The sequence below is a fragment of the Beta vulgaris genome, chromosome 8 (genome assembly GCF_026745355.1).
Source record: "Beta vulgaris subsp. vulgaris cultivar EL10 chromosome 8, EL10.2, whole genome shotgun sequence".
Taxonomy (NCBI): Eukaryota; Viridiplantae; Streptophyta; class Magnoliopsida; order Caryophyllales; family Amaranthaceae; genus Beta; species Beta vulgaris.
Window position 1 is genome coordinate 9,241,376 of NC_079209.1, and position 16,713 is coordinate 9,258,088.

Consider the following 16,713-nt stretch of genomic DNA (forward strand, 5'->3'; position numbering starts at 1 on the left):
ATAGCAGGGAAGTATAATAATAATGCACTTATTACAAAAAAAAATGATAATGTGTAGATTTGCAGGAACAAAAATAGTAATGATGCTGAACTAACTTCCTGATGCAGACATATAATATTTCTATCTTATATGCCCTTCTTATACTACCCATTCTCACAATGCAATACTATAAACCTTAAAGGCATGAAAAATAATGCAGACACTTTTATAAATAATATTACTCCAATGCCTGAAAATAACTTTTCGTAATAAATAAAAAAAATTTCGGACCACCTGGTCACTCAAAAAAAAAAAAAAAAAATCTTCACTCGAAATATTTTTTTTCCGGACTCAGCACTTTTCGAAAAAATTTTTTTTTTTTTTTTGTTCGCCGAACTCGAAATTCGAACCCCTAATTCTTCTGAATTTTTTTTTTCCGGTTTTTAGAAAAAGTTTCCGAAATCAAAACGTAGGAGCAATACTAAGGTTTCCTCCAAATAACCAATAAGTTAGGTAACTTAATAGGAAAAATGGATCAGAATACCCCCAACTTTGGCCCGTCCGCTTTTAATACCCCCAACTTTGGATTATTTTTAAATACCCCCAACTTCGGGGGTGGTCCGCCAAAAATGCACCATTTACCTGTTATGACCGGATGAACTGGTAAACCAAAAACCAACCCCTCAATGGCAGAACATTACCAGAACAAAAAGCTTTACTTGGTATAAAATCCGCCATTACAGATGACCCACAATCATCTCTTTCTTCCTGGAAAACTTCCACTCATCACTGTACTTGGGATTTCATCAAATGTTCATCTTCATCTTCATTAAATCATCATCAAACTGTAGTTTCACTCACAATTTCTGGGTTAAATCTCACTGGAATTCTCTCACCTGACATAGGTTTTCTCACCAACTTGCAAAACCTTAGTGTTGCAGGAAACTCATTCTCTGGACCAATCCCATCTTCACTCTCTCTCCTCTCAAATCTTTACCACCTTAATCTCTCCAACAACATCTTCAACTCAACTTTTCCTTCCCCTCTCTCTCCTCTAAAAAACCTACAAATCCTCGACGTTTACAACAATAATCTCACTGGCCCACTCCCTCTTTCCGTCGTTAACATGTCGGAGCTCCGGCATCTTCATCTGGGTGGTAACTACTTTTCCGGCAAGATTCCGGCGGAGTACAGACAATGGAGGAAGATTGAGTATCTTGCTGTATTTGGTAATGAGCTTGAAGGGAATATTCCGGCGGAAATTGGGAATTTAAGTCCGCTTAAAGAGCTTTATATTGGGTATTATAATGGATATTCCGGTAGGATTCCGCCGGAGGGGGGTGCGGGGGTGGAGGGAGTGGGGGACTGCTAGGGGATGGAAGTGGGGGGGGGGGGTTCTGGGTGGTGGGAGTGGGGGGATGGTTGGGCTGGCATGAGGGTTTGCAGCCGGGGAGGGGAGAGGGAGGGTCTGGGGTTGGGGGAGAGGGTGGTTGAAGTGGTGGTGGGTAGGAGTCGAAATTAAAAATAAACGAGAAATAAAAAAATTACCTTGTTAACAGGTTACAAGTCATCTGGGTGCATTTTTGGCGGACCTCCTCAATAGTTGGGGGTATTTAAAAATAACTCATAATTGGGGGTATTAAAAGCGGACGGGCCAAAGTTGGGGGTATTCTGATCCATTTTTCCAACTTAATAAGCTAAAGTTACTGAATAAGCTAGTTAGTTAGGCGCCTATAAGTCTTAAACTAACCTAAAGCTCCCATATACCACTTTGTAACACCCCGATAATTCTCTCTTTCTAGAAAATACTTTTACAATAACCTTAGAGAATTACCCAGACATTATCGCCCGTGTGATAACGTTTCGGCTTACTCAGAATTTTGCAGCGGAAAACAACTTATTAAAAACAACTTTATTAAAACTTATGAAACCAATAACAAAGTCAGAACTAAACACACCAACTTAAAACTATTGTCTGAAAACATAAATTCCTAGAAAAACAACTTAAATAAAACTAATAATACAAGAGTCTCTCCATTCCAGATTCCCCAATGATATGCATCTTCGAACATGTAATGTCAATGCCGTCTCAACTCTGCTCCCCCGAAGGATCACCACAGGATCAATATGCAAAGCCATGATCACAAACACAGACAAGCACGTAATCAACAAAGCTGAGTACTACATATCAGACATACATAACTATAAACATGATACTACAAAAATATAACTTGCAGGAATAAATAATAATAAAACATATAATAATCTGCAGACCACTCTTACTGAACAAGACTCTAAACTTTATTTCTTTCTTTAAATGGAATAGTTATTGGACGAGTTGTCTATACTAAAAATAGGAAATACGGTCATGACTTTGTAATCCAAAATGACCTGCGATATCGAGGAACCTTTTAACTAATGAGGAAAGGTGATCAATCCAATCCTAGGAAAGCCATGGGTTACCACCATGCACTAGCAGAATAAATGCTACTTGCTGCGGTTAAAAAGTGCCCTATTGCTGCGGATTGGGGCGCGCAGCAATTAAGGGCGCAACAATAGGTATTAATTATATTGCTGCGGTTTTAAACCGCAGCAATATATACCAATATTGCTGCGATTTTTTAGGCCAAACTGCAGCAATATATATTTTTTTAATAATAAAAATACAGGTATATTGCTGCGGTTTCTTCCCCGAAACCGCAGCAATATATGCATGACAGGTAAAAAAAAAATTTTTTTTTTTCATATTACTCAAGGCCCATAAAGATCTTACCCACAAAGATTTGTTAACTCATAGGTAAAAACAGAAGTTTTATCAGCTTATATGAGAGGAAAATACAGAGATATTCAAGAGAAAGTTTATGAATATTTTAACTCACGCAATATTTTACAATTACTGAATTACAGATCTAAAAAAAATACAATTATTGAATTACAGATAATTAACAAAAAAAAAAAAAAAAAAAAAAGTGTGAACGACTTTGACGCAAACCAAGCTTCTCAACCCAAGCCATCTGATAAAACTGAACAGCATGACCTTTGCTTCTCATCCATGGTGGTGGCGCGCTTCACGAGCAACAAAGGCCGGCGAAATCCAGCGAGCCACGAACGACGAAGGCCGACGACCATGAGCCACGAACGACGCTCGCTCGCCCAGCACTCGAACACGATGCTCGCCTTCACACCCTCGCTCGCACGCACCACCTTCGTCGGTCTGCTTCGAACGACCACGCACATATAGAGAGGAGAGAAGACGGTTTAAGGCGACGAGAGAGAAGACCACGCACCTTCGTCGGTCTGCTTCGAACGAACACGATGCTTCGAACCCAGAACTCGGGGAAGAATTATACAGCAAAAACAAGAATGGACCGATAGTTGCTTCGAAGGCGACGAGAGAGAACGATAGAGAGGAGAGAAGACGGTTTAAGGAGACAGAGGGCGAAAGCAGCGCCGAAGAGGAGAGAGAGAGAGCGACCGAAGAGAGAGAGGAGAGAGGGCGAAAACCCTAGTGAGGAGAGAGAGGGGGAGAATGAGGAGAAACGGCTGAGGACAGGTAATGAGAGGGAGAGAGAGAAACAAACCCTAACTGGGCCGAAATATATTTAAAACAACATATACAGCTAATATTGCTGCGGTTGCCACGTAGGACCGCAACAATATATTAAAAAAATAGTTTTTAATATATTGCTGCGGTCCTACGTGGAAACCGGAGCAATATTAGCTGTTATGGGCCCCACATGTTTTTCAAAATTTATCCGTTGAACAATATTGCTGCGGTTTTTGGCGGGAACCGCAGCAATATTGTCATTTTCTATTTTTTATTTCTTTTTACGTATTATATTGCTGCGTATAGGTAAAACCGCAGCAATATCAGCGCAGCAAATAGCATTTATTCTACTAGTGATGTACTCCAACCCTTAGTGTCCAACTCTAGACGTGCACCAGTCTAAAGTCTATAACCTATTCTCGTTTCACTTTACGTTGCATACATTTTAATACTTGTGTTGACACCAACCAAGCAAATGACACATAACTAATAATCACATCAACACAGAAATCCTTTTTATCTTAGAATTAACAAGTGTTCACAACTTATCAATCAAGACTCCTTTAACTTCTTTTTATACTTTACTAACTTGCCTGTTGAACCTAGCCAACAGTAAACTTTACCTTTTTATAGGTATAACTTGTACTTACCAAATAAGATCCATGGTTCTTATAAGATAAATAAATAATACTCAAGAATCCATATAACATGATTCAATCTTACTTACATTAATTCACTCACGAATTAATACATAAACTGGACTTATCTGCTTGCATCAAACTTCCATACAAACATTTATACTCATAAATACTTCTAGTTTACATGTAGCACACAGGCAAATAACATGCAAAACAATTCCAGTAAATCATATATATGAACAACAGAGTCCTATACATGATACTAATAAATAAAACATCCTTAAAGCATGTTTCTAAATCATATAGCACGTAGACAATGTACGTACCTTGTATAAACGAATCTGTAGGCCACTTTTACGCTCTAAAAGTCTCCTACTACGAAATCTCGCCTAGAAAATAAAATAATGAAATAAATACCTTGAACTAAAAATTTACAGCAACTTTAAAAACCACCCAAACCCCTTAAACGTGTTTTAAAAATCGTTTTTACGTATCAAACTTTCGTTATTTTTAATCCCTAGTATAGTACAACTATTCTAGTGATTAAAAATCACTTAAAACCCTTAAAATACATATTTTCTGAAATTACAGCACTTATAAAATTTTATAAATCTTCTGAAAATATATTTAATACATATAAAATTATATGCTAACCAAATCTCATGATTTATATTTTATAAATATAGTTTCTAGGATAAAAACCCTAAAACTATAACTTTCATAATAAAAACTGAAAATAACTAATATAATAAATCTGAAATTTATATTTATATATATGATAGCCGAAATTATATTGCATATAAACAATAATTTAAATCATAAACATGCTAATTAATAATAAAATAATATAAAACTAATACTTTAATGGAATCTTAGAGAAGAAGAAAAGAAAAACAACCACAACAAGGAGGAAGAGGAAGCCGGGCAATGCAGCAGCACAGGACCGGTCGGCGGCGGTTTCTTGGCTCAATCAAAGTTTTGTGACGTTTCTTGTTCAACAAGAAACGTTATTTGAAGAAGAAGAAACAATTTTTGAGAGAAAATCATAGATGGCGCACGAAGGAGAAGAGAGAGGAAGAAGGCGCCGGATGAGAGGGAGAAAAAGAAAAGTCACGTGGAAGAGGAGAGAGAAATAAAGTGTGTAGGGTAAAATTTGGGTTTTTAGGATATTTAAATAGAGGTTTTTCCTTTTGGGCTTAGGAAAAGAGATTTAATAAATAAAACTTTGATGACTAATAAGATGGGCTCATTAGACTTTAGTCATCAAATAATCCTTTCCTTTTTATCACTTTTGGGCTTTCGATTCCATTAAGCTTTCTTTTCAAATATGCTTTTAATAATTAAAACTCTTATTAAAACATGCTTAATTAAAACATTACAAATTTTATTAAGCTATGAAAAATATTTTTGGTTGACTTTTAAAATAGTCAACCCTTTTTAAAAGTCAAATCATTTTCCAAACTCATTTGGATTTAAATATAACTACATAAATACTTAAAATATTTATGAAAATCCTTTAAAATTGTGGGGGATTACAATTATCATGTAAATGAGGGAAAATTAGAACCTAAAGCTAAGAAGTGTTTACTTGTGGGTTTTGGGAGTGGAGTTAAGGGCTATAGAGTATGGTCACCTTCTGAAAATCGTATCATACTTAGTAGGAATGTAATATTCGATGAAAATTCCATGCTTGACTCTCCTGTGAAGTCTACTGTGGTGTCCGTTAGTGGAGATAGATGTTGATAAACAGGTGGAGCTGCAAGTCACTCAGGCTGAGAGCGAGTGAATCACAGCACCAAGGTGGAGAAGATCAACATGGTGAAGAAGAGTCTTCTAGCTATCAGTCATCTGAAATTCATCAACCAAGCATAGCACTTGATAGAGCTAGAAGAGTTGGTGTGGGGCCTCCAAAGAGGTATGGTTTTGAAGACATGGTGGCTTATGCACTTCAGGTTGCTGAGGAGGTGGAGGTTGAAAACAATGAGCCATCCACCTATAAAGAAGCTATTTCTGGAAGTGAGTCTACTTTATGGCTTGCTGCAATGGGAGATGAGATGGAGTCTCTAGATAAGAATCAGACTTGGGAGTTAGTCAAACATCCTAAGGAGAGGAAGATTGTAACATGCAAATGGGTCTTCAAGAAGAAAGAAGGGACTTCACCTACTGAGGGGGTTAAGTATAAAGCTCGGGTTGTTGCAAGAGGGTTCACACAAAGGGAAGGGGTAGATTATAATGAGATTTTCTCACCTGTAGTCAGACATACTTCCATCAGGGTGCTACTAGCAATGGTTGCACATCAGGATCTTGAACTTGAGCAACTAGATGTGAAAATAGCTTTCCTACATGGGGAGTTGGAAGAGGAGATTTATATGACACAACCAGATGGGTTCCAAGTTCCGGGAAAAGAAGACTATATATATTTGCAGATTGAAGAAGTCCTTGTATGGGCTAAAGCAGTCTCCTAGGCAGTGGTATAAGAGGTTTGACAGTTACATGATTGAGTTAGGCTACAACAGAAGTGAGTATGATTGCTGTGTGTATCATAACAAGTTGGGTGATGGTTCTTTCATATATCTGGTTCTGTATGTAGATGACATGCTTATAGCTGCTAAGGCTAAGTCTGATATTCAGAAGTTGATGGGTCTTCTCAGTACTAAGTTTGAGATGAAAGATTTGGGTGCTGCAAAGAAGATTTTGGGGATGGAGATCTATAGGGAAAATCAGAAGAAACTTTTCTTGTCACAGAAAGGTTATATTCAGAAGATTCTGTCAAGGTTTGGCATGACAACTGCAAAGCCTATAGACACTCCAAGTGCTTCAAATAATCATTTGTCTGTGGCTTTTGCACCCAAGACTGTTGAGGAGAAGGAGTACATGAGTTGGATTCCTTATGCTAGTGCGGTAGGGAGTTTGATGTACGCTATGGTTTGCACTAGGCCGGATCTTGCACATGCAGTTAGTGTTGTCAGTAGGTTCATGGGTGATCCTGGTAAGGAGCATTGGCAGGCAGTCAAGAGGATTTTTCGGTACCTAAGAGGTACATCTGATGTTGGTCTCATTTATGGGAATGATAATTAGTGTTCAGTCACTGGTTATTCGGATTCTGATTATGCTGGAGATGTTGATAGTAGGAGGTCAATGACTGGTTATGTATTTACTCTTGGTGGTTCTGTCGTTAGTTGGAAGGCAACTTTGCAGGCTACGGTTACTTTGTCTACTACTGAAGCAGAGTACATGGCATTGACAGCAGCTGCTAAAGAGGAAATATTGCTAAAGGGACTAGTTAGTGATCTTGGGTTACATCACGATCAGGCTACTGTGTATTGTGACAGTCTGAGTGCAATATGCTTAGCTAAGGATCAAGTCCATCATGAGATGACTAAACATATTGATGTGAGATACCATTTCCTAAGGATTGCGACTAGGATTAAGGTGAAAAAGGTAGGAACTGCTGATAATCCTGCTGATATGTTCACCAAACCGGTTCCGCAGAGTAAGTTTCAACATTGTTTGGACTTACTCAATGTTCGTGATTGTTAATTGCCCTCCTTGGGCAATTCTGGGGTCCTTAGGGACTACAATTCTGGTTGTTTTTTGGGACAAATCTGGTGTTTGGGAGATTCTGGGCATTGTGATCAATGCATCTGGTTTTCTGGTTATTGTGAGAGGATTCAAGTCAAGGTGGACATTTGTAGAAGTTGATGCCTTGAATGTGTTTGTTGAAATGCGTCAAAATGCGTCGAAGGCAAATCTGGGGTACCGCCCGATCGGGTCAGGCGAGGCCGCCCGATCGGGCCCGTAACGAGTTGAGTTTTGGAAGTGAAAAGAAGCGCCCGATGCCATTGGGCGTGTTCGCCCGATCGGGTGAAGTACCGAACAACGACTGGGCGAGCTTCGCTCGATCGGGCGCGCAACGAAACTAGGCAAAGTAAAAATATCGCCCGATCGGGTGGATGTCGCCCGACCTGATCGGGCGGCTGCCCGGGTGACGCGAAAACGCGTTTTTTGTCGGGGATATAAATATGTTATTTATATCCTAGGGTTTTAGACTATGAAAAACACTCTATTCTCTCTGTAATCTCTTCTTCTCACATAATAAAGTATTCTCCCTCTCTCTGCCGTGGATGTAGCCAAATTGGTGAACCACGTAAATCTGTTGTCTATTTTTATTGTTTTTGCATTTATAATTTGTTTCTCTCTCACGTCCGTCATAACAGAACCAACCATGTTTATTGGCATCCAATGACTGGGGTCGAAATTTAGAGAGGGATACAAAGTTAGCTGCTGTAGTTTCTCAGGGAAGCAAAAATCAAAAGAAGCTACACCACAGTCCACAGGACATGGACTGACGATTAAAATTTAACATGATGATAGAATTATTTGACTAGTTTTTCTTGACATATTGGTTGTTGAAATCTTGGCTATTAATTTCTTCATGCCAACTTTTAGAGACACATTGATAACGTATGACATCTTTTGACGGTAGCCTTAGTAGGATATTTGTTCCATCTCTGATGGAAGCGTTATTGAACTATTTGTTTTCTCCCCATCTCTAGTGGTGTCAGAAACAGATCTGACCGCTGGGTCAACCTGATTCTGACCTGACTTGAACCTGGTTCGACCTGTGAGGGTCAGTCCTCAGACCTGACCGAAACCTGACCTGGGATTACCCAGACCTGACCGGCACCTGGCAAGATTATATGTTGACCTGACCAGACAGACCTGCATTAAAACTCAAACCCGACAGTACTTAACCAGATATTACTAAAATTCAATTATTTTTTTATATCTATAAAATCATTTAATATATAAATTTATAAATTTTGTTATACTTAATAATTAATTAAATAAAAAAATAAATTATATTTAATTTAAGAGTTAAACTTGAAATATCATTTACTTGTTTATATTATCTATAATTATCTAATGTCCCCATTTTCAAATAATATCAAAAAATATCTTATTAAATCCTATACACCTATTATTCCATTTTAATATTCTACTAAATTTTCCTCATTTTTCTACCAAATTATACAATTTTAATATTCTACCAAATAATATCTCACATGCTCGTAACACTATACTAAACAACAACATATGAGCTCATAAAAAATCTGCAATTATAATAAATTATATTAAAAAAATCAAAGTTTAGTGAAATTAAATAAAAAACACACAAAAGAATAAATGTGAAATTATATAAATGTGAAATTATATGAAATTACATAAAAATCAATAAATCTGGGGACAAAATTGAACATATTACACAAAAACAAAATTAATCAACACAAAAATTAACAAATCAAACTAAAAAATCGAAAAAAACTAGATCTGGCCGACAAGTGAAGACTGACGACGACAAGTGAAGACGACGACAAGTGAAGACTGACGACGGCGAGCGACGAGAGAAGACCGAAGGCGATGAGCGAAGACCGACGACGACGACGAGCGAAGACGAGTGAAGACCGACGACGAGCGAAGACGATTGAAGACCGACGACGAGCGAAGACGAGTGAAGACAATTTTGTCAATGTGCAGCAGCGAGAATGATTCAACAAGGATGATGAGAGGCGAAGGAACACATTGGTTGTGGAGGATGAGAGAGGCTAGAAGACGAGAGTGAGAGATGAGAGAGAAAGGGCATCGAAAAAGGGATGAAGGGTGGTGGTGGTCGAATTCCGGAAGGACAAAGCAATGGAACGAATGAGCAGCAATGGAATGAGCAGCACAATGGAAGAAGCAGAGAAATAGGATTTTTAGGTTTAGAATTAGATGAGAGATAGTAGAAGTTAATAGGATAGGAGAAGATCGACGGTTCATATTGTTTTATGACATGTATCAACGGTTAATATCCATGATCTGTGTGCTCTATGTTATTTTCTTGTGTGCCATTGATTATGATGATCTAACGGTTTAGATTTTGCTCATTAGATGAATTTGGATTTTGCCTTAAGAAAACAAAATAATCCTACCAAATTATTATTCATAACAACTAATCTTCATGCTCCACATCCCTAAACCCCAAATCTCAAACCTTATAACCCCATTTTCAAATAATAATATAATTATTTATAGTAGTAATCTCATATCCACTAATTGATCGTATATTTGTAGTTAATATATAATACTCATTATTATTATCATTAATTATATATTAGAGCATATTAAGAGTTTATACTCATTAATAATCAATCGCGTATTAGTTAGAATGATTCCAATATTATTATATCGTATTAAAGTATTTAAGTCTACTGATAAAATAGTTTGTTTATAGTCACTATATAGTATATACAAAGTTAAGAATGATTCCAATATCATTATATCCATTTGTATTACTTTGTGTTTACACTAATGTATACTAGCTAGAAATGTAATACATTGATGTATACACTATCTATACATTGACATATAGTCGAAATGCAATACATTAATCTCTAAACTAATCTAGTTTATATGGGGTAATGATATAGGGATGTAATTGACTATTATTAGTATTGTGCAACATATGAACCCGCGTTATAATCACGTAGGCGGTAGACCTCATATAGTCATATGAACCGTCGTTGTAAATCTATGAATGTATGATTATCATTTGTTATTGTTATTGTTATTGTTATTGTTATTGTTATTGCTATCGTTATTGTTATCGCTATTGTTATTGCTATTGTTATTGTTATTGTTATTATTCCTCTTCGTATTTGTATTACTATAATAATAAATCCTTTATATGAAATTTGGAACTGATCTTGTACTCGTTATTATTGTCGTTGGTTATGAATTATGATATATAATATTAAAACATATGAAGAGTCGCCTCTACTCCTTTACTCATTAGGGTGGTTTTACGCAATTGATTAGTCGAAATAAGAGTTGACTAAGAGAATACACTAACATCACGATAATCAATATAGTGTTTTTATTGGTTTTTCGTTATTATCCACATATTAATCGCACACACACATATGTATGTATATGTTGATCTTAATACTTTTATTAATACGATTCATTTATATATATATACAAAGTTAAGAGAAGACCACACACACACACATGTGTGTGTGTGTATATATATATATATTATATATATATATATATATATATTATATATATATATATTATATATATTATATATATATATATATATATATATATATATTATCGATCTTAATACTTTTATTAATATGATTCATATGCAAAATACATAACAAAATCAAGATGACCCGATCAGGATTACCCGAAGTTGAATTGGCGTTCAACAGCGAATGGACCCGATGTTTCACAATAATCGAACTAAGATAGTAAGATCATTACTAATTCAACCCGAGTACATTTCACTTAACTCAACCGCACATGGAACCTAAATACGATATTCGCAAACCCGGCTAAAAAAATGTCAAAGGGCAATTATACCCGAGAATGGATCGACTTGTAAACGGAATGTTCAGACCTGTCCGGCACCCGGAAATCCAATGATTCAAATGTGTTCGACCCAGTTGAACAAAACCTGACCAGTCATGACCTGGGGCACTGACAATCAGAATCCTGACCTGTCCGGGTATGACCTGGTTCGCCGTGGGTATACCCAGAACCTGTTTACTAACCTGTTTTGACACCACTACCCATCTCCCATGGTTGAATGATTCTTGTTTATGTCATTTTTTTCTTCAAATATTGTGCTGCCTTTTACGAGCATATTTATACATAGTAGAATATTGTGTTTATATATATTGGAATATTATGTTAATAAATAGTTTAGTTTAGTAGTTCAATATGTATTACTATTTGGGTTAGAAATTCTAGTTGAGTATGATTTCTTAATATTAAATTGTATATATATTCTCTATGGTTTAATGAGATCAGTGGATGAATTTTCCTATATTCTAAACCTTAACACTATATACTCGGCAAACATAATTATCAGATCATGGATAGAAACCATGTTATGATAGAATTTGGGTTGGTACTGAAGTATGTATAACCGAGTTCTACTATAATCAGGAAACATTAAAACAATTATGTTTGCCTAAACTTCGGAAAAGATAGGGCTAATGATCCAGGCCCACTACAATTGTTTTAGTCGGCTTAAAAGAAACTAGTTAAGGATCCAATAAGGATTTATACACAAGTCTATATTAGCACTTCCAAAAATAGACCCCCCCGCATGGTTTGAACTTTGAAGTAAGGTAGTAATGGGCCAGGCTGGGTTGCCAGAATTAGACTTGAATTGGACCGGGGGACCAAAGCTTGTGTATGGGTCGGGTCGTCGACTCAGTTTCAAAATATCCATCCCGACTCGGATAAATTAACCTTTTATGAGAAAAAAATATAGATAAATCAGTACTAGATCCGCTTAAGTTATCTTAGTTAAGCCCCGAAAGGCAAATATGCTTTATCCATATACTTCAATGGTTCGAGCTTCGTTCCAATTTTTTCTCGCGTTCCTATATGGAATCAAACACCAACCGCTCTTAACCTAACCCGACCTGACCCAAAGGTCATCACTAGTCTCAAGGACCTTGACTAACTATTTTATGATATGTATTTTATTTTTATACAGGAATCACATTGTCAAAGACTTAATCTCCGGATCAGCTACAAAAATTACGATTATATCTTTGATGGTCGACACCATAAATTATTAGATTATATATATTCCTTCATTCTCTTAAGGCTCATGGCATATTCTCCAGCAAACCTAAATTTTCGAGAAAGGCTTGGTAACCAACTGTTTGAGTCCAAAAAAGACTCAAACACCCAAAAAAAAACACAATGGTACCATTATAACCTGACATTGGTACCAAGCAAATCCTTGCCACACGCGCGTGAAATCTTCCAACGCATAAAATGACCAAATTACCCCCGTTTGAATCCCCTAAGAGACTCAAACAGTTGGACGCCAAGACAAGCTGGCATATCCATTTTAAGAACACCTATGCAAATCATTTTTGGCCTCTGATGGCTTCTTGCAAAATCTTCCTACAGTCCTACTTATGGGATGAATATGACTAAATGAGTACAAAATAGTTTATAGATATGGCCCACTCTTATGGTTCATTTTGGTTTTTGGCGTCTCAATCTAAATGCTTGTGGTAATCAAACACTGAAATGGTACCCAATTTGGCAAGTTGTAATCGAATAAGGTCACGGAATTCTCGAAGTTGAGGTGGGTCTAAAGGATCGAACTTTTTCTTCAAATAGTCATTAATTCTCAACACAACTACATCATGGACCTATCTTTCCTATTAAAACCATCTAATCAAATTAATGCCGGGAGATATACGTCTTGATTTGGGGATGTGATATTTAATTATATTGAAAACAAAGCCTAATAAGTCAAAATATTATCCCCACATTGAGGTAATGAAGCTTGTAATTGTGAAAGGTACGTTAATTTTATTGTAGTAAGAGTAGTTGATTACATTGACTAAAATGGACCATCTTGGCTTTGGCTTCAAAAAGGTGAGATCAATAATGAGTGCTAACTTATCTCTTCTCATTTTTCAATCATATATCAAATGGAAATGAGAAAATGCGCCACTTTTTTTAATTGTATCAAGTGATAAGCACAAATGAAATTTTTTTTTGAGGTGAGGGGTGAAAAGTAATGATCATCCGCTCTAAGTTAGGTAGAGTTATGCATAGTGAAACTTTTTTCTCTTTCTTTTTTTATGAAGTAACCCTAAAAAATTAAAGAATGCCTTAAGTACTTTTATATTTTCAAAATTGCAGTACATATGTATTTTTAAGGTTTAGCAAATTCATAGTATACCTTTGATCATCAAAATTATCATCAATCAACAATCCTTCAAACAAATAACTAAAATGTCAAAATTTATTGGACTTGGAGGAAGATATAATGGATCATCTGTAGTAACTGCTTTTAGAATTCTAGTAATTATTTTAGAATTTAATTAACAACATTTCTTGTAATTAATAAACAAAAATGTTATATATTCGATTTGCTACAAAGTTAGGGTACACGTACTGTGCAATTTATGGTGATTATGTCGAAAAATCGTCGAGAAAAAAAGTATCGATTAATCCAAGTCCTTGGTTTAAAGTTTAGCTCATAAGGCTTGTAAAACCTCTTGAAATAAAGGTCTTAGGGATTAAAACTTTTCTTTTTTTATTGTGATTCATAGTGAATTCAATACAACAAAATTGGCATAGGAATCGGTCTGAAAAATCACCGAGTAAAAAAGTATTGATTAATCAGGTCAAACAGAGTAATCATAGAATTAAGTTGTAGAGCTTTGCTTAAGACATTTTTTAAGGAAAAACCCTAACAAGTTGGGAAAAGTAAAACAATTGCAACATGCTAGAGGTAAGACTCAATTCCAAAACTTCTTGAAATCGAAATAGATATATGACCATTGAGGTATCCAAAGTATTGTTTCAGACATATATACTATATAAAACAAGTGTCACTTATGAATTGTAATTGATAATTGTAGAAAAAGAACGATTTGCGTCGCCCCATTTACATCGCATGAAAGGCAAAACGACACGAAAACATAATTTAATATAAAACTTTCATACCATTATTTTCTTATATCTATACTAATATATTAAAAGGCGTTCCTAAGAACGTATATGTGCCACGTGTCACCCTCCCTCATCCAATAACATTATATCCACGTCTTTCTCATATAGTAAAAAAAAAGAAGAATTGTTTACGTAAAGATTCGAACCCATAACCTCAAGTATGAAAGTAAGAAATCCAACCATTACTCCACCATACCATTATTGATTTTGTAATCAAAATTAATGATGACATATGAATGGAAAACGTTTGAAATACATATAATGAATAAGATGACTTTTAAAAATGAGTATGAGAATACTTATTTAACTACTAATAAATTGTAGCAAAGAGAAAATCCGGGGCATCGCCCGGGCCTAAATACTAGTTTATTATCAATATATGTAGAAGGGGAACCTCTAATATTGTAGGGGAACCTCTAATATTGTGTGTGATGTATAAAGAAGTAATATATTTCGCTTTTGGTGTTAAAAAAAGGACTTACATCAAGAAAAAACCAAATGGAGTACGATGAAAGATGGGAGAGTGTAATTACTTTGTAGATAACTTTATTAGTGACCGCCAAATGCACAACTCCTTTAAAATACGTTTCTAAGGATACAAATCTTTGTATAAAAAATAATCTTAACGGAACCTCCTTATTACTCATGAAACTAGTATTTGGTCCCGGGCGTTGCTCCAGGTTGATAGTGTTTTACAAATTTGATATGCATTTTTTCCATTCCATTAAAATATATTAAGGAAAACTTAACATTAAAAAGGTACATATATAATAATGTGGATAATTAAAACATGATTAAAAGTTGGTCGAGATGGTAAATGTGTCATATATAATTGCAAGAGGTCATAGGTTCAAATCTTGTTGCAAGCTAATTTTAGTTTTGTTAATTGACATGACTTGTGCGTACACATTGGACAAAACAGAGATGCCACGTGGCGTGTATACATTGTCACGCACACCTTTTACTATATTTGTATAGATACTCATTCCTGCCAGCAACAAATTAAAGAATAGTTTGATTTGCATTATTTATTTACCTCGCTTCGAATATAACTTTTTACTAAAATATAACATATAGATATGGTTTTAGATCTATCTCAATATATGTTTTCAAATATGAAATTTTTAGATTTTTGACACTAAAGTTTTATATTGAAATATGTGCAAATCAAACTGTTATATATATTACATGACATGCTATATATGAATAATGCGGTAAAACTACAAATAATGATTTTAAATTAATCACAATAGACTAACAAAAGAATACGAGTAGTGAGTAATAATTTAATATAAAATTAGACCTAGTTACTAAATAGATTAAACTAATTACTGAAAGAAATTAAACTTGTCACTATTGGACTAATTTTCTTTTTAATATTAGGCTTACCATTGCCTAATTTTAATTTAAAAGTAGGCGGTATCTTACAAGATAAACTCATAAATCAAATAGATAAAATCCTAGAAACATGGTTCAGAATATACTTCCTTTGTTTTTATTATTATTGCAACATCATCAATTGACACATTTTTTAATACAACCACGTGAAAAGAAGAGAGCTAGATATGGATAAAAAGTATGATCCATGTGATAGGAGAGAGATAAAGAGAATACTTCCTCCTTTTTTTAGTTTTGTTATTTTGACTTTTAACACTATTCCCATATCTAACTTCGACCATCTTGTGTTGGAAAACTGTAATTACCCGTAAATTTATGAGTTTTATAAATATAGTTTAATGTATATTAATATATAATTAAGTATATTTTAATATTTAAATAATTTGTTTCTATAAACTATTTGAAAGTCAATAGAACTATTTCAATAATTTAAAAAAGTCAAATATTTTGTCTATCATACTTTCAAATATATTTGAAAAGGTTAAAATACTTTTTGGGTTGTGAAAAATATTTGAAATTGGATATGAGGAATCCAACCTCAAATTATCAATCAATAAATACTAGTTTTAGCCCCAATCACCTTTTTCTAATCCCAAAAAGAGAAAA